Source organism: Lichenostomus cassidix, chromosome 1 (genome assembly GCF_008360975.1).
Source record: "Lichenostomus cassidix isolate B80296 chromosome 1, HeHo_3.0, whole genome shotgun sequence".
NCBI classification, from domain to species: domain Eukaryota; kingdom Metazoa; phylum Chordata; class Aves; order Passeriformes; family Meliphagidae; genus Lichenostomus; species Lichenostomus cassidix.
This window is the reverse complement of record NC_139479.1, coordinates 83,777,845-83,796,458: the sequence shown is the minus strand read 5'-3', so window position 1 is coordinate 83,796,458 and position 18,614 is coordinate 83,777,845. Positions and strand designations below refer to the sequence as shown.

General features: G+C 42.2%; 1 protein-coding gene and 1 long non-coding RNA gene across 5 annotated transcripts in view; both read right to left on the bottom strand.

Moving 5' to 3' along the window:
- TENM4 (teneurin transmembrane protein 4) overlaps nt 1-18,614 on the bottom strand; it is a 917,609-nt gene that overhangs the window by 534,449 nt on the left and 364,546 nt on the right. The window lies entirely within an intron of this gene.
- On the bottom strand, nt 12,969-16,135 carry LOC146445037 (uncharacterized). Its single transcript, XR_014853418.1, has 3 exons — nt 14,924-16,135; nt 14,524-14,648; nt 12,969-14,242 (listed from the first exon to the last, which is right to left on the bottom strand). It is a non-coding gene; the product is annotated as an uncharacterized LOC146445037 (long non-coding RNA).

Sequence of the window (18,614 nt, the reverse complement as noted above, 5' to 3'; positions counted from 1 at the left end):
GGCTCCTGTAAATTTCATTGCAGTTCACTGCCTGCATTTACACCAAGTGAAATAATGACTTTGAGGGGAAAAAAAAAGAGAAAAAAGGAATATACAAAATACATGCACGGGAGAAGCAGATAAGCTTTATACAACCTAAAAGGCAAATGTGGAAGTACTGCTACAAAGAAGAAGTTGTCTGCCGCAAGAGAGTGCAAAGTACCTCAGAGGTGTCAAAATACACAGGTAGAGAGATACAGCTTCTTCAGGTTAATGGTCTGATAATATCACTGCTGAGACCTGGAAAGCCATTGCCTCAACATCCATTTCTGGCAATGTTGATATAAACTCCACAGGGGTGGGGCTAGGGGCAAATTCTGGGGCTTTGCCTGCCAGGCTGATGAAAGAAGAAAAATCTATTTCAGTGCTTAAAAGACAGAGTGGCTTTTGGTGCAGAAGGTCAGACAGATACACGGGTAAGTTGCTGTATAGGAGTAGTCTCAAAAAGGACTACTGAAATGAAAACCAGATAAAGGCCTGGAACAAGATCCTACAGTCTATTAATGCCCTGGGATAGTGTAAGAGAGACACATGGGAACTCAGATGTAAGGAAAGTGGGGGGATTTTTTGCAGTGTTGACAACAAATATGTTTGTTCTATGGTAGGTAAAAAACCCCTCCGAAAAAAAAGCTCTTGCAGACTGATATGGGAAGAAAAGCCTGTTTGTGGTGAATACAATGGGGAATTTGTTCACGTCGATGCAGACAAACCCATCACTTGAAAGCTGAAGTCGTTGTTTTGACCCTGTTCACTCCACGTTATCGAGTCAACTCAACTGGGCATTTAATCCCCCCAGGACGAAGGAAATCCATCTCTATCCCTCCTTGTGTAAGAAGGAATGCTGCCTGCTCCACGTTTATTTCCAGCAGACTTAGGCCCAGCACGTGCTGGATGTTTGCAGCACCTTGCTCATGGCTGACTACACTTGCAAGTGTTGTCTTCAGTATGCACGAGAAAGCTGCTCGACACATCATCCTCCACCAGTGTTTGCTTCATTTCAGACTAAATCCATAGCTAGAAATGGAATTTATAAGTTCTTCTCTAACATAATTTAGGATAAAGTAATTTCTATAGCTTTCTGGTGCTAAAAACCTTTCAGGTCATAGGGCACAATGAAACACCAAGATTGAGAAGCAAAATTAATAAAAAATTACCATCTTGACAAAGAAGAAAAATGAACACTCTATTCTGAGTCTAGGTAAACAACCTGCCTCTATGAAAGTATCAGGTTAACATTCTGGGAGGAGTACAAGGATGGGCTCTTAATCTGGTGAGGCCCCAAACCAGCACAGAGATGAACAGCCAAAAGTACGAGGAACATCTGGCTGAATTCACCCCTTGGGCTGACAATTACATGCAGGATGTAGTTTGCTGTTGAAGCTGGGCTCTTCTGGGTTTCAAGAACTGGAAAGATATTCTGGGTTGAGAGAATGTTCTCAGACAAGTATCCAAGGTCCTATTCCAAATTCACTACCAGCATAATATGGGCTCACCTTGATATCATATGACCATCCTCAATTATCTATCTCTGAGAACACAGGAAATGAGTTCGGAGCTATATAATTCTCTGGGTTAAATAATTTAGGCTTCTAGAAGGAAATGTCAGCTTTCAAATGTTATGTTAAAATTAATAAAACAGTATAGAGGTATTAAAAAAATGGCAGAAGCAATAACCCTATCCAGACACCTAATGTTTTTTAACCATTGCAGCAAAGGAATTCTTGTATTTCAAGCATGGGAAGGACTTGATCTCCCAATAAAAAACTGGAGATCCTACCATGGTGTCCAGCAGATCTAGTTCTAAATACGACAATACTCTACATCCAAGATCTTTGCACGCTGCACCCAGTGCATATGGCTGCTGTATGGCATTTTGTCAATGGGCAGCCCAGAGGCCACATTCAACCCCCATGAGATATTATCATGTCCAAACAGTCCTTCCAGTCTGGTCTGTAAAAGGTCTCCCCTGTAATAATAAGGTGCTGAGCATTGCATCAAATATTTCTGGAAGGGCAGATCTGCCAGAACCTTGCTTCAGCATGGGAGTCCTCTGTCTTGAATGATGTCAGGAGGACATTGCAATGATTAAGTCAGAAATAACTACACTAAATATTTATTAACTTGTGGTCATCATCCTTAATGAACCATCCAAAAGAAGATGAGAGTCAAAGACAGGATGAAAATTAAGTGATATTTGTTTCAGGGCAGCAGGGAACAGAAGCCCAGGCAAGCAGGAGGTCAGAACACAGGTACATAGTTCTATGGGTGCATGGGTGGTGGGCTCAAAATGGAAAATTAGGGATATAATGTAGCTGTGGAAGAACAAGGAGGTAGAAGAATAAACTTCCAGTGAAGACAGCTGCTGAATGAAGTGATCTCAGAAGGTGTATTAGTGGCAGCATTTGGGAAATAAAAAGTGGTAGTTGAGCCTCTGAATTTACATGGTGGGAAAACGAGAGACAGATGTAAGGGTAGAAATAGGAGTGAGGAGGAGAGAGGAAGAAAACAGAGGCCTTGAAGAAGGAAAGGTGTGGGAATAAATTTTAAGTGACTGCAAACAGTAATGGATAATAACAGCACTAAGATGCTATGTAAGAGCTTCTGTGTTTGCTGAGGGAACAACAAACTTCAGGCTGAGTAAAAGATGGGCAGGTTTATGACAAGAAAGTTTGTGTACAAAGTAACAGCAGCTTTTTTCATTCAACACAGGCTAGATTTACATCCTATACAGATGCACCATAGAACCACAGGATGGTTGGTATTGGAAGGGATCTTAAAGATCATTTCATTCCAACCCTCTTGCCATGGGCAAGGACACCTTCCACTAGACCAGGCTGCTCAGGTCCCCATCCAGCCTGACCTTGAACACTTCCAGGGATGAGGCAGTCGCAACCTCCATGGGGAACCTGTGCCAGTGCCTCACCACCCTCACAGTGGGGAATTTCTTCCCAGTATCTAATCTGAACCTACCCTCTTTCTGCTTAAACTCATTATTCCTTATCCTGTCAGTATAAAATAATGTATCTCAAAATAATGCCTGTCTAGGATTACCAAACAGTCATGCACTTTAGGCCGTGAAAGCTGTACAAGAAACAAGCCCCGGGACAAGGGCAGTTTCTGTTTACATCAGTGCTGCCACTCTTCTCACAAGTCCTGAGGAAGGACCACAGCTACGAAGATGCTGCCTGAGGTAGAGTACATCAAGGACACAGCATTATCCATTCTTGTCTATTTGCCCAGAAACACACTCATCTTTCATAATCAGCAAGACAGCAGCAAAACTGTCTGGCATAGCACCATGTTTTCATTTTTCTTCATTTAATTGTGCTCTGTCCCACAGCACGGATCAACAAGCAAACAACAACATACAAAAAAGAAACCAAGAGCTCCTCAGCAGGTCTGACTGGGGAGATTTACTTCTTGAGAGCTGGGCACGGAGCCAGATCCACCTGATGGTGGGATTTGCTGAGGGACATGAAGGCAGTGCTGGGTTTTATAAACAATTCCAAGAGAAGAGGCCAGAAAACCAAAATCTGAAAGAAATAATCTTTCAATTTCCCATTAATGGACATAAAAATCCACTGGAGAAACCGACTCAACTCTGAGCCAGCCCTTCACAACACTTCATCCCCCACTAGAACCTCCACGGCCAGAGATTTACAAGAACAGAGCAAGGCCAGGTTTTGTATTTTTCCAGCCTGGCAAAGGAATTCTGTGGCTTAACTGAAATGGCTTTTCTGACAGATCATTTCTTAACTCTTACTCATTCCTGCCCTCCATCCCTCCCAGAATCTCTTCCTCCTCCCCAAATCAGACTGCTTCCTTCAACAGCCTAACATTTAAATCCAATCTTAATCCGATTTCCCAAAAGGCGCGGAGTCCCTTTTCCCTCTCTCCCTGGCCCCTACCATCTCTCCAGCAGAGACTGAACCTGTTTTCTTGTGCGTGGCCCTTCTCCTCCTGCGCTTGCTTGGCCATTCTCTTACTGAGGCGTGGACTTCTCTCCGTGCTGTACAGAACTGTGAAGAGTGACTCGTTTCACCTCGGCCTGGCTCCGTTGATAGGATCTGTGTGGACTCGCGGTAAGGAGCTGCGACGCTCACGGATGGTGCATGTGCCACCATGGTCCCTCCCTGTGTCACACGTGCCCAACACCTCGAGGCCTGCCTGGCACACGTGCGGTTGCCATGGTGCCCAGGCGGGAGCGAAAGCGCTGAGTCACTGCTGTAAAGCGTGGCAATAGGGGCCAGGAGCGCGGGGCGTGCGACAGAGCTGTGCGCCTGACGGGTGGGAGGGAAGGTCACTTCATGGGACGCCACGAGTCGGTGGTGGTGACTACCTGTCTTGCATTCTGTGATTCTTCACTTTCCTCTGCTTTTCTGCTTTCCTCCTTGCTCTTTGATAGCGAGTAGAAGTGAATTATCATTTTGATCACCAGAATTTACCTCGTTTGTGTGTAATCACTGTGCATATTCGAATCCATCCTCCCCCACCCTCCCCCTGCGTTCACAGCTTAGGACACATTGCTGGATTGGGACACACACATCTGCAAGGTGCAGGAAAGAATTGTGCTCTGTGGTTAAACTCATGCATTTGTCAAGACAAGAGGAAGGAGAGAGAATGGTGTGTCCTTGTCGTGGATTTGTCCAAAAGCCATGGTAATCCTCCAGCAAACCCTGTGACAGAGGATAATACTCTGCCACCCCCAGGAAGATTCCAGGGGCTGAACCCCAGTACCAGTCCCGTTTACAGCAAGCAAACAGGAGCAATAGCACAGTTCATGGATACATCATCCTGAGATAAGAAACCGTAAGGCCACAGCTGAGTAATACCCAGCTTGCCTGTTGTACTTGTCCTCCGTGAATGTCAGGGACCTTAAAAAGGCTTTGAGTATGTTTAGCACCATATTAAATATTGACTGGCTGGGTCATGCTCAAGTGAAGTGACTTCACCAAGATCATGCAGGAGTGGCAAAACTCAGAATAGACAGCACCATGAAGAAAAACCTCCCACTCAGAAATTACCACATCACCCTGTTGACATCAACAACTGCATATTTTTGTAATGCTGTTGTTTGCAGTATATCTGTGAGACACAAGAGATACTTGGAGGTCCTCTTGCTCATTCCACAACACATACAGAATTGTCTAAAGACGTGGGATGCAATGCAATGAGAAACATTGTTTATTTCACCCGACTTGGATGGGGCAGTCATTCCTCAGGTTGAGAGGGGAGAATGAGAAATGAGGAAGATATGTCCACCTCACTGAAGAAACTGGAGTAAGAAGAAAGCAAACTGGAGGTTCTGCAAAAGCACAAACACTTCGCTTTCATCTAACATTGCAAATCCCATCTACTGTTCTCCAGTACTGCCTTCAGTTCTCATTGAACTGCCAACTTGCTTTACTATAAGTGTCTCGCTGATGTTATTCCTTCTGTGAAGAGTTTTATCCTATCTGCCCTTCAGACTAGATTCCTGCACTGTTTTGTGGTCTAAACCCAAAACTTGGCAGAAACTTTGTCTGAACTTGAAGTTTAATGATCACCTTCTTTTGCAATATTTTATGTATAAACCAGTGCTCCACAGGCAGGTTTTGATGCATATTTCACGTTGCTTAGAATTATGGTCTGTGCCACAGTGACAAACAAGATCACTTGCCTAATTTTAGTATTGCTCAAAAGTTATGATCTGCTGATAACTTGTAGATTTATGTATTGTAAGGCAGGACACTCTCATATGAGTACGTCTCAATTTTAGCAAAAAATTATTTTTTCCATGCAACAAGTCCTTGCTATCCATCAAAGTGTACTTCAGGATCTGCCAGTGTATTTAGACATACTCTGTTGTTTGGCACAGTAGGGGATGAAAACACTATTTCAGGATTGCTGACACTTTGTCAATGTAAGTGATTTCAGGAGGTAGCTTTGTTCTATATTTTTGATAGACCAAATATATGAATTTTTTAAAAAATGAACAGCAAGAGACACATGGTGAATGGGGAGTTGATAACTGTGAAAAAAGCAGCATCAGCAAGAATCTGGGTCCCCAGCTTTTTAGGGACTTCTGCTATGAAATCTGGCTTCTTGCCTCTTCCCTTCAACTTTTCCTTCTAAAGAGTGATAAAATTATGCTACTAACGCCTGACACAAGGAGGAAGATAGAAGCTCTGTCCAGACGAGATGGCAGTGCTGCAGCAAATGTCTGTCTGATGCTTTCGTGAAGGAGTAGCCTAGCAGAAAACTTCCATGTGATTTTTCCATGCTAGAAAAACACAGCAAAGATGACTCTATCCATTTTGCAGCTTTATCATTGCAAGACATGATTCTGTGAAAATCTCCAAGAAAACAATGGTTGATCAAGAAAGCATTTGTATAAGAGCAGAGATGCTGTGAGAAATACACAAGACTTTATGCCTTGGATCACGTCGATTGAGTCAGAAACAAAAGGCGAAGCAAAAAATTGAAAACCTATCATCTTACATAATTTTTGGTCCTTCTGATGGAGACTTTTTCATATTGTAAATAAGCAACAGTTTGGGTTGATAAGGACATTAAAGATCATCTAGTTTTGACCTCCCCACCATGGACAGGAATACCTATTAGATCTGGTATCCCACTCCAACCTGGCCTTGAACACTTACAGGGACGGGACATCCACGGCTTCTCTGGGCCAGTATCTCACCACCCTCACAGTAAATAATTTCTTCCTAATCCCTAATCTAAACATGCTCTTTTTCAGTTTAAAGCCATTACCTCCTGTCCTATCCCTACATGCCCTTGTCAAAAGTTCCTCTCCAGCTCCCTTGTAACCCCTTTAGGCACTGATAGGTGTTCTAAGGTTTCCCTGGATTCTTCTCCAGGCTGAACAACCCCAATTCTCTTAACCTGTCTTCACAGAAGAGTTACTCCAACCCTCTGATCGTCTTTGTAGCCTCCTTAAACCTGCTTTAACAGTTCCATGTCCTTCTTGTGCTGAGGACTCCAGACCTGGAGGCTGTACTCCAGGTGAAAGCAAATTATTCATTTAGTTGTCCTGTTTTCATGTTAGACTTGACAGTTACAGCTGACTTCAATAAGTTCTCCCTGTTTTGTCACTTGGTAGAATTTCTCATTCTGTCCCTAGATTTCTCATGTAATGAGGCAGGGTTCTGCCAATAAAGCTGCTGAGTTTCACCCATAGGGTTGAAGGCACTGCAGAGGTACATGATACATTTATAGTCAGCAACATCTGTAAAACAGGTTCCAGGCAGAGTAGTGCAGGTGCAAGATGACAGTCATCATAACCAGTTCCCCATCCCACTTAACATTTTCCAGCTGATGGCTCCATGGGTTGTCATTTTAAAAACAAGTGGCAGACCCTCATCAAACCACTCTTTTGTGCCCTACTATTCAGAGGTACAAACATGTCTAGAAAGCTCTACTGACCTGCAGGGAGCAATTTAGGCCTGATGCTCTGATACTAAACTGGGAGGTGTATATAAAAAGCACTCCTTTAGTCTGAGGTGAATGGGAGGTCAAGTAAGGTCAAACAGTGCCTGCTTGACTTAGGTCAAAAAGTTATCCTGTTAATTTTTTCAGTTGATCCTGATTCTTTCCCTGCAAATGACAAGACTGTTATTAATGCTAATTATCCTAGGCCAAGTAATGGGATCATTGCGGAAGGAACAGCTTTGATGTGTGCAAGTAACATCTAATATGTGGTGTAATAGTGCTCTGCTACTACTCAATAAAAACATATTTCCAGTGATTAAATACAGGAAGTGGAACCTCAGTCCCATTAAGTTAATGGCAGAACTCTCCGTAACTAGAATGGGATGAGCAGGGATCACTTTTGTAAAAATCCACTAATTTCACCATTTTTCACATTTGAGTAAGCCAAAGGAAATGTCAGTGTGCCACGGCCAAGGACCTTATTTACTCTTTTTTACAATTTTTGTCTTCTTTGTCCTCAGTTTTAAAAATCTGATATCTGTCTTTCTCACTCCATTTTGCCATCGAGTCATGACACTCAACAAACATGTACCTTGCTACTTAAGTGACTCACACTTTGCTTCAGGTTCTTAAATCAGGTCTGAAATTTCACCTACTTCTTTAACTTTATACTGTATTAAATATAATAAATACAGGGCTAGTATTGGCCCAGAATAGGAGCATGCACTCATGCTTTCACATCCATTTAAGTAAATATCTTCATCTTAACCTCAACAATGTAGAGACAGACACCTTCTCTTTCTAACAAATCTTGCTGGGATGCCCCTACCATTCCTTGTGTACTTTGGACAACCCACCCACAGGTTAACATTAAGTCTAATACATATGGTAGATATTAGACTTGACAAACCTATGCATCAGCACAGGTGGGGTGGATCTTAAAGTTCTCTAATACTTCAGTCCTATGACACATGGATTTCCTATAGCATAGAACTATATTTTGGTTGGAAGGGACCTTAGAAACGATGTAGTTCCAGCCTCCTTGCCCATGGGGAGGGACATATTCCTGGCCTTGAATATTGCCAGGGATGGGGCAGCCACAACTTCTTTGGGCAACCTGTGCCAGTGTCTCATCCTCCTCACAGGAAAGAATTTGTTCCTAATATCAAATGTCATCTTGCACTCTGTGAGTTTGCAGTCTTCCCCCCCTACTTCATGCCCTTGTTCAGAAGTCCCTCTCCAGCTCTCTTGCATCCCCTTAAGGTACTGGATGATAATCCAGGTCTTCCTGGAGCCTTCTCTTCATCAGGCTGAACAAACCCAACTCTCTCAATCTGGTTTCATATCCACCAGGTACGACCAGCAATTCTGAAATGGGTGGGGTGGGTTGAGTTTCCATGTTGTGTGCAGGCCATCTGCACAGACTAAAAATACCCCAGAGAGAAAGTTCAGCCTTGAGCAAACTTTCACATCAGTCAGCAGAGCTCTAAACACAGCCACATCTTTTTCTCTCTCTATAATGCTCGCCTGACACTTTCTGTTGCGTAGTGCATAAATAATGTTGTGCTTGTATTCCCTGTCCGCATTGATCCACACTGGCCTTTACAACTTCATCGTGGGTGACCCTGCCATCAAAGGTAAGACCTCTCTGGAGAAGAGCTGAGGACCCAGAGCATAAAGCAAAGTTTACTATGTTGTGACTGTCACCGTGGTCTGCCCGAGTACCCTTGGTGAATTACTCCCAGCTCTGGTAAGGTTTTCTTACCTGAGACGTCCCAACAGAGCCTTTCTTCCTCTTTCTTCCTACATCAATTCCTCCAAATCCTTTATCTTGCCTGAAAAGAGATTATTGTCTTGCAAAAAAAAAAAAAAAAATAGGGCACTTCATCTAGTATATCTTAATTGCCATAGCATTTAAAGAAGATACATTATTCCCTTAATCCAAAAGGCTAATGAATCATTTTTAATCATACAAAAATGTCAAGTCCTATGGTGGTAAGCAGCCTAAGAGAGCCAGGAAGAGTTGGTAGGCATATGCTGGCTTGCTCTTTCCGTAGCATGAAAAAAGTGCATCAGGCTGCTGCTGGCTCCTGACTGCACATGCCAGTCTTAACTTTGGAGAAGTAATCACTTTCTCCTCGACTCATTCCTCTCTCTTTGTCCTTTGATTGCAGATTCCAGATTGGTTTGGTAGCCAGTAATTACTTTTATAACTAGAACTCACTTGCAATGCATCAGGTTAATGTTAATGGCATTCTGTACAGACACTCATAATCTTCTCTAACTTCTCTCCCATGCCAATGTAATTGTATTTCCTTAATACTAACCAAACAGTGATCTCTTATCTTCTTTTCTTTTCTTTTCCTTTTTTTTTTTTTTTTACAGCGGATATGTGGGAAGGAACAATTTACATTTTTCCAGGCTCTCTCACTCTCCTTCACTATGTTTATTAAATCTGTATCTGTTACTTTTATATCTTGGTGCCAATGGATTTTTCTTCTAATTACAGCAATCTGATTTCAGTTTATTTAAATGCTGATTTATGTTTATGCTATCCCCTGGTATCAATTTCATTCCAACTAGATCCCAGTGTAACTTAATTACTTGTAGTCTTGTCATTCCAAACTAATGCTAATTAAAACAGTTTTATTACTGGAAAGTATTAAAGATTAACCCCTCCACTGTTCTATAGGAAAGAAAGTAAAGTGAAGGTAAGGAAATAGAATGTTTACAAAACCAGAGAAAACAGTGCATGGAAATGTCCACTACATCAGTTTTGTTGGATCACACAACATGCTGGAGTTGCCCAAGGTTCACAGCCCGGTTGTATTGCCTGGTCTGGTGATCTCTTCCTGTGCCCACCCCGCACTGTTTCCATTTCCTCTTCCCTAACCCTGTCTGGGTTGCAGAATAGAGTTGCAGAAATGGAAGGTGCAAATCTACTGGTGGCCAGCCTATCCTCTCTTCATGTCCCCATGGGTCTCTGCCTCCCCCACCACCACACCTCTCCATACCTCCTCTCACCTTCTGTCCATCCTCCTCCTCATCACACATCCCACTCTTTGCCATTTTCTCAAATCACACACTTGTCCACATTCAAGAAAAACAGTATTTTAATCCAGTCATCTTCCCTGTATGCTTGGCATGGATGGAGAGCTCTGTCAGTACATTGTTCACTGCTGTTCTGCTGTGTCCAGTAGAAGATGGTGAAGCTGAAGGACTGACCAGCCTAAGCTTTTAATAGCAAGTGCTTTGCAACCAAAGAGAGATCAGTGTTAGGGTGAGTTAAGTTAGATGTTAGGAAAAGTTTCTCCACCCAAAGAGTAGCTGGCCACTGGAACAGGCTCATCAGGGGAGAGGTCACAACACCAAGCCTGGGGTTCAAGAGTTCAGGAAGCATTTGGACAATGCTCTCAGGCACATGGTGTGATTCTTGGGGCTGTCCTGTGCAGGGCCAGGAGTTGGATTTAATGATCCTTGTGGGTCCCTTCCAGGCTATTCTATGAGGGATTTTTCCTATGTGGATTTGAGACAGTATGTACTGAGCAATAATGGAATATATTGCTATGAGTCTTCCACCAAACTAGAGGAGTTAGTAGGCTGGTAAAGCACCAGCTGAGTGCAATTATGTCCTGTGCAGTGCTTGTAAACTTTACCTGCCTCTATAACACTTCCCATAAATCCCCTTGACTGCAGCATACCACTGTGGCTTCCCAAAATCCCTCCCCATCTCAGACACAGCTTTATTTTCCTCCACCTTACTCCTAAGTTCACACTTGCAGAAATGGTAATAAACTAACTCAGTTATTTTAAGAAAATCCCCAAGTCCTTACTCTTTAATACTAAAATAACTACACATATATCTTTACAGGCTTACATATGCACATGTATGCAAATGGCTACAGTATTGTACTCAGGTGTTTGGCTCTCCAGCATAGTTTTTTGGTTGGTTGCCAGGTAACTGGAACAATTCTAATACACATGTGCAGAAGACATACTTAATTGTTTTTCACTTGCACCCAAATTAGGAGCCGGCGAAGGCTACTGTTATTTCTGCTGATGAGAAAGTGACATCTGTGGGAACACAGAAAGCTACAGAGTGTGTCTGTCTGGGGCTAATTGATTTATAAAACTTGCCGACAGACAGATGTGAACAAACACTTCTGACAAACAACATGATTATAAATTAGCTTCTTCTTTTTATAGGAGGTAGGCTAAAAACACACAGCAAGGATAAGTAATGGGTGCAGGAGACACGTTATTTATTTTCTGCATCCACTGAAGCACAGTGATTGTACTCTTGTCCTGTGGGCTGGTTTCCCAGAGTCTGGAAGTGGGGGAAAAAGAGCTGAAGAATGAGGATGATGTCTACAAATTGGGAAGCATATTGCAGTACCTCAGAGAAAGATATAAATATGATCTCTCTGAGCTCCCTGACTGAATTTTTGGGTTTTAGTGGATAGTTGAAGTGGATGGGTCTGATTGTTTTTAAGGAATTTCTGTGCTGTGTTGCCTAATGAAATTCACTCCTACACAGACTAAGCAACTTAATTTCAGGATTTGTGCTTTGGAGGAGAAGGGAGTGTGAACTTCATTGCATCGCTTTGATAAGTAAATAAAGTTGTGCAATTCCTTTGAATTGTTTTTTAAGTCAACACACAACACAATTGGTTTCCCCAAAAGAACGGAGGGTGTGAAGGGAGGGCTGAGCCTATCAGACAACTGAAGTTCTCTGTGTGGTTATGTGAATGCTGAGACTACTCTCTAAAATAACTAAGTGCTTTCCTCAGTGTCTCAGAAGTAGATTAGAGGAAAAAAAAAAAGAAAAAAAATCCCACCTCTTCATACCTACATTAAAGAAAAAGAGTTCCACATACTATTGTCTTGATGACAATTTCACTTTACTTTCCCATATATAAGCGGGAGGCAATAAGAAATAGAATTGAAAATAATTTGGCTCAAAGTAGTTGAAATGTAGTTTTAAAAAGTATTAAATATAACAACAGATCATGGAAATTCACAACAAAGATTACGTTATCTAAAGTCATTAGCAAAGCAAGTGAAGAAATTTAAAACAAAGGTAAATAGGAATTTTCTTATCATCCCTCAAGCTCCCAACATCCCTGCCTGCCCCTATCTGGGTTTTGCTGGTCCCATTGCCAAGCATGAGGCAGCAACAACAGGAACTAGTAGAGAGGAGTATGCAGTGTGTGCCTGTATTTTATACAGAGGGAAAGCTTGCCCTCCATCAACACAGTTCCAGAGGGAGAGGCAATCCTGAAACTTTCCTCTACAATACTTTCCACAACACAAAGAAATCTCAGTGAGCGAGAGAGTACGAGTGCTAAGTGCATCAGCACAAGGGTAGAAATGGAAAAAAACCCCAGAAAAGTCATTACTCATCAGTCTTCAGATTTACAGCCTTCGAGGTCTGGGAGGGTGGGAGCTCAGCACAGACAGCAGCAGCAGACACTGCTGATCCTCAGCTAAGGCATGACCTTCCCTGACTTGCCCAGGTAGGCAGATGATGGGAGAAGGGCAGGGAAAGTTCCTGCTGCTCAGTTCTCGGGTGCTGCCCTTGTAGAGCTGCCTTGTACAGTTCAGAGCAGCAACACTCAGCATTGGATCTGTGAAGGACAGTGAGCAGCCAGCAGCACTTCTGGCAGCCAGTGAGGGATTTTTCAGGATGAGAGCTGAGTGCAATCAAGGCTCAGCCTTCCCCAGACCCCTGGTTTCTGGGAGCAGGTGGGTACAGAGGCACACCCTTGCAGGCAGAGGCTTGCTAGATTCATGGGGGTTTATGCTGTTTACCCTGTTGAGGGTCTGTGGTGCAATGAGGTTTAGCACTGAGTTACCCTTGGTGGCATCCAGCAGAACGTGGGATGAGGAAGACAAAATAAAGCAAATTGAGGTCCCAAAGCTCATGCAGATGCTCCAGTCTAGGCTGAAATCTTGGCAGACAGGACAAGCCAGTGGGACGCAGGACATTGAGTATTCCTGGGAAGATGATGTTAATTATTCCTGTCATTAAGAGCAGCAGGAAATGAGTCTTTGAGAGCAGCTTGTCTCACATACAGACATACACACACGCACCCAGGCACAAGCCAAGGCAGGCTTTCGGAGGAAAGGTTGCTGCTCAGTGTAAAGGAAACTAAGTCAATATTATCTTTTAATAACAAATCCAAAAGGAGGCAAGCTGTCCCAAAGAATGAGCCAACAGAAAACACGATTCACAGGAATATGACAGAGCAAGAGGCCTCAGTTGAACAAATTAGCATGTGCAAATATTTGGGCTGATGAGCTTGATGGAGATTTAAATTGTAGAGACCACATTAATAACTGACATCACAAACTGGAGATGCATAAAAAAGAACCTTCCCCAACCCAGAAATTGCTTTTCCTGCTTTGCTTTCTTTCACTTAGCAGAAAACATTTTTCCTTCATGCTGTGAGAAACAACCCTTTTTTTTCATCGCTGTGCTTGCTCTCACTTTTCTGATGACTGCTCTGAGTTTAATAAGCTGCTGTCAGACATGTGCAGTTAAAGCTTGGGGTTGTGTTTCTGTTTTCTCTTGTTCTTGCACAACACAATTCCAGTGGTGTCACTTTTACAAGGCATGATGCAACTCCTCACAGGAACAGTGCAAGACAAAAGCAAGGTGTTTATGGAGCACTGAAGCATCCCTCCCCTGCTGTGGGACATATGTGCAGGGAGAAGATCTCCTGTAGTCCTTCTTCATCTTAAACCCATCTGGGTTTTTCCAAAGTGCTCTCTGAATAAACAAGGCAGGAAAAATTATGTTTTAGACACGGAAAATGCACAAGTTACCTATTTTTTTTTCTTCCCATAGAATCATAAAAAGGCTTGGGGTGGAAGGTACCTTAAAGTTCATCCAGTTCCAACCCCCCTGCCTTGGTACTAATGCCACTCGCTAGACCATTTTGTCCCATCCAACCTGGCCTTGAACATTTCATATGTTTTCTTTTTCCATGTTTTTGCATGTATTATAGAATTAATGCTAGGATCATCTGAATGGAAAGCAGATTTTTTTACCCAAGGAGAAAAGGAGAAACTGAAAGAAACTAGCTGTTCTGCTTTGATTTGGTTCTTGATCCCAAGAAGAGAAAAGATGAAGCACAATCCATGTTCTTATATGGCCACCTTGGTCTTTCTTGTTACTGCCACAAAAGCAAGGAAAAAAATTAAGCAGGAAATTCTCATGCTGCATTGTACAGTTAACACACAACTTTCAGGAGTGAATTACCCTGCTAATGTCTTAGTGTCTGCTACATGTCAGTTAGAGCAAGGCAGCAAGGCACTTGTTTTTGTACTTATTATCCTTATCTCAATTGCTATTCACAGTCTGAAGCCTCACTTCGCTGCCATTTTATACTGATCGCTGTGCTAGACTGAGGAAAAGCTTATGACCATATGGTAGCATTTGGCTGCTCACCCATTCTCAGGATTTCACCCAGTTCTCATTGACTTTCAATGGCATCTGGATGACTAATCGCCACAGGCATCTCTCAAAGCCTCAGCCACAGTACCCCAAAGAATGCAGACTACTTGAAAGTCCAACCACACAAAACAACAGGTTCCTGCCTCTGGGCACTTGCACCTACTGGTAGATGTTTATCCTGAAGTGGTAAAGATCAGTCAAGCAAGGCAGAGTGGTTATGGCAAGTCTCAGGCCACAGTGTGTAGCTGGAATTTTAGGAAGAGCTGGGCTAGTCCAATGAGAATTGTCAACCCCTTGCAGTAACCATCACCAGAGATAGCAGGAAAGGTGCTGAGCACCTGGGCCTTGAGGTGCAGAATTAATTTCATGCTCTGCCACTGATGTCCAGGGGAGCCTCTGCCAGGTCATTCAACCCCTCTGCCATTTTCCTCTATTAGGTCACAAAGCGTTGAGAACAGGAAACGTCTTCCATTATCCATGCACACAGGAGCTAATCTTGGAGACTCTGCCATTGGCTGGAATCTGACCTGGAAGAAGTCTAGGAGAAATAATAGCAAGAAGTATTTCTGTGTCCTCAAAAGAGTCGTATGGACTCATCTGCAGTGTGTGAGCCGGCAGTACTCACTTGACTGACTGTGGAAGGGGCTGTACTGGGTTTTGTCAAGCTTTTTTCCTTCACAGCCACCTAGTTTCTGCAGGGCAAAGGAAATCCTTTTGAACAAGATTATTCAGAACAGAGGAAAAGAGCATGTCGCATAAACAACTATGTGAAGCAGGAAAAATAAAAAAGAATCCTCCTCTACCCTAAACAACAGCGAAACCATTGCACAGGTCGGAATGGCCAGGGCTGTAAAAAGCTTCTAAAAATGTATGTGCTGCTGTTGAATTGCTTTGCCCTTGTCTCCAGAGCTTCTCAGGGAATTGTATTCAATCTCAAGTTTTATGAAGAGAAGCCCAATGAAGATTTGGTCTGCAGCATTTCTGGCTGTAGTCTTGAAATGCTGCTCAGGATGTCTTTAAAGATTTAAAAGGAATTTAGCTTTAGAGTTGTTTGTGTGTGATTATTGTTGGGTTTTTTTCCAAACCACAGAATTGCTGAGAGATTTTATACCTTTTCTATTTTCTCCCTTCAAAGATTACAGATAGACTCATCACCTAATTATTTTGTTTCCATCTTGTAAACAAGATCTGGGGAATTAGATAGCAAAGAACATATTTCTGCTTGTATCTTACAACATGCCTACACTGAAAGAAATTATACATAACAAAATTTCATTTCAATTTCCTGTAATGGGGCACCCTATGAAATGGGAAAGAGGAAAGCGGAGACATTGTTAGACGCAGTCTGTTCTGTGTAGTTCTACCCTACTGCTAAATGGAAAATTTCAGTTTCAATAAACCTTTATTGACATATTTAGTAATATTAATAAATTATTCAAATAGAAAAAGAACAAAAGTTCACATGAAAATGTACACAGATGTTATTTAAGCAGTCCTTGCCTGGAAAGCCAGATTTCACAGTTCTAAAAATCTGAAAAATAAGTTGAATGTGAAGCACAAAGAAAAGGTTCTCCACTTGTTTTTTCATCTTTCTTTTCCAAGTTCACTCAAAAGCAAAAAAAGTAAACGTTTAAACTGGCATTGTTACAGTTAGGTTTCAAAAATACTTGCTTGCAGTGTAATTTTAGTTGGCTGTACTCCTTCAAAAACAGCTGGAATAATGACCTATCTGCATGTGTGTTCAGTATAATATATAATATAATATAATATAATATAATATAATATAATATAATATAATATATATATAATATATAATATATATTCTGTTATATATATCAGGTATCATATAAATAGATAAAAAATAAAATATGAAATAAAATAATGGCCCTCTGCAATATTTTTCTCCTTCATTTCATTGTCTGGAAGCCATCTCATGAGTTTGACAGAACCTCTGTGGAGATTATGGGTTGAGGGTTGACATATATTCTTAGGGTAAATAGTGCTACTCTTTAGATCCATGGTTCCTGGACTGTCTGAAGTCATTGATGATAACACCCTGTGCCTGTCAGTGCAAAGATGGAAATATTCTAAATTAAAAAAAAAAAAAAGCTTCTTATAATCAAATGTTAAATAAAGCATTACGATAGACAAAGTTATATTTTCTACTATACCAGGTCGCATATATCAAGAAAAGTGGGGGAAGTAAATAAAACCTCCCTCATTAGACCTGCAGCCTGAGGCTGGGAGGGGTATAAGCACCACCACGTGTTTCCTGAGATTTGCAAAACCAGAAAATGTATGAGTGACACAAATCAAGGCAGGTTTATGAAGCACCTTAGAGTCTACTTAATATTTTCGTTTTCCTTAGTAAATATTCTCCCTTAAATGTCTGACTTCTGATAGGAAAGTACAAATGGTGGCATTTGCCCTTGCTGCTTTAGACTGGCATGCAAGAAAGTGCCTGGGTCCGGATTTGGCAAGAAAGAAATTATCATCCTGAGTTCAAAGGAAATCTCTCAATACTGGGGCATCTTTAAGGTCTTAAAGATATTCCTGGGATTCCAGCACCCATTTAATCATGTGTCTATGGATTATTTCTGAAGTGGGCCCAACAGCCCAATCAAAGCTTTCAGCAAGTCTCTGTTCCTTACAGACCTCATGGTGTTCCTTCCCATTTGATCATTATCTCACCATCTTTCCCTGAGATTTTGGCAGTGATGTGTGAGTTAGTACTGATTTTGAGCAGGATGAGTGATCGCCGACTTTGGAAATGCTATCAGTTTGCAGTGCCCAGCTATGCTGGGAATTTCTACTCTCCCAGTTTTCCTTCTATACAGAGGATGTGGAGGCATCAGGGCTCATGGGAAACCTCCCTCCTGAAGCCTTCCACAAACATCTCCACCTCCATGCACCTCAAATCCACACAACAGGCAACCACCTTTGCCTTTTCCTTACATAAAGTCCATAGAAGGTCATGGATTTCTGAATCACTGGTGTTCCTGTAGCTTTTCATCCAAAAATTTCCTTTTGCTTATGAATTTTAAGCTGAAATTTAATTTCATTAAATGCACAGATGAGCTGCTGGACTCTAATGAGGGCTGAGCATGGAAATATATTTCCACGATTTCACTGGTCATTTCACGCAAAGGTGATGTCTTTCAAGGCTGAAGGAAATTCATCAAAGAGAAAGGTGATGGGAGAAGTCAGCCTCTTCTTACTGCCTGCTGCCAGTCCAGGGAGAAGTGAAATGAGCTGTCAGAGTTCAAAGGGAGCCCAGAGATGGAGAGATGCTTGTAGTTCACTGTGCACCTTCTCCACTGAGCCTCAGGATGCAATAATCAGAAAGAGGAATTGTCTGGTGCTCTGAACACACACCAAAAGGAAAAGCCTTCCCTTTGTCGCCAAACCCTTACGTGAATGGTGTTCATGCAATGACAAATCTTACAGAACTCCATGTGTGCACAAGGGAAAGAACCTCCCAACATCTTTCTCACTGGTGCTGGGTAATCTCCTGTCCCATGGCAGGGTCTGCATGCAGCACAGCACCTTCACTGACAATACCTCTTTAATTAATAATGAATTGCTTGCCACAAAGGCCACCAACCTATGCCAACCCAGATCCTGAGGCTGCAATTTATATTGTCCTTGCTGCTCAAGGCAAACATCCTTGATTTCTTAGCATCCC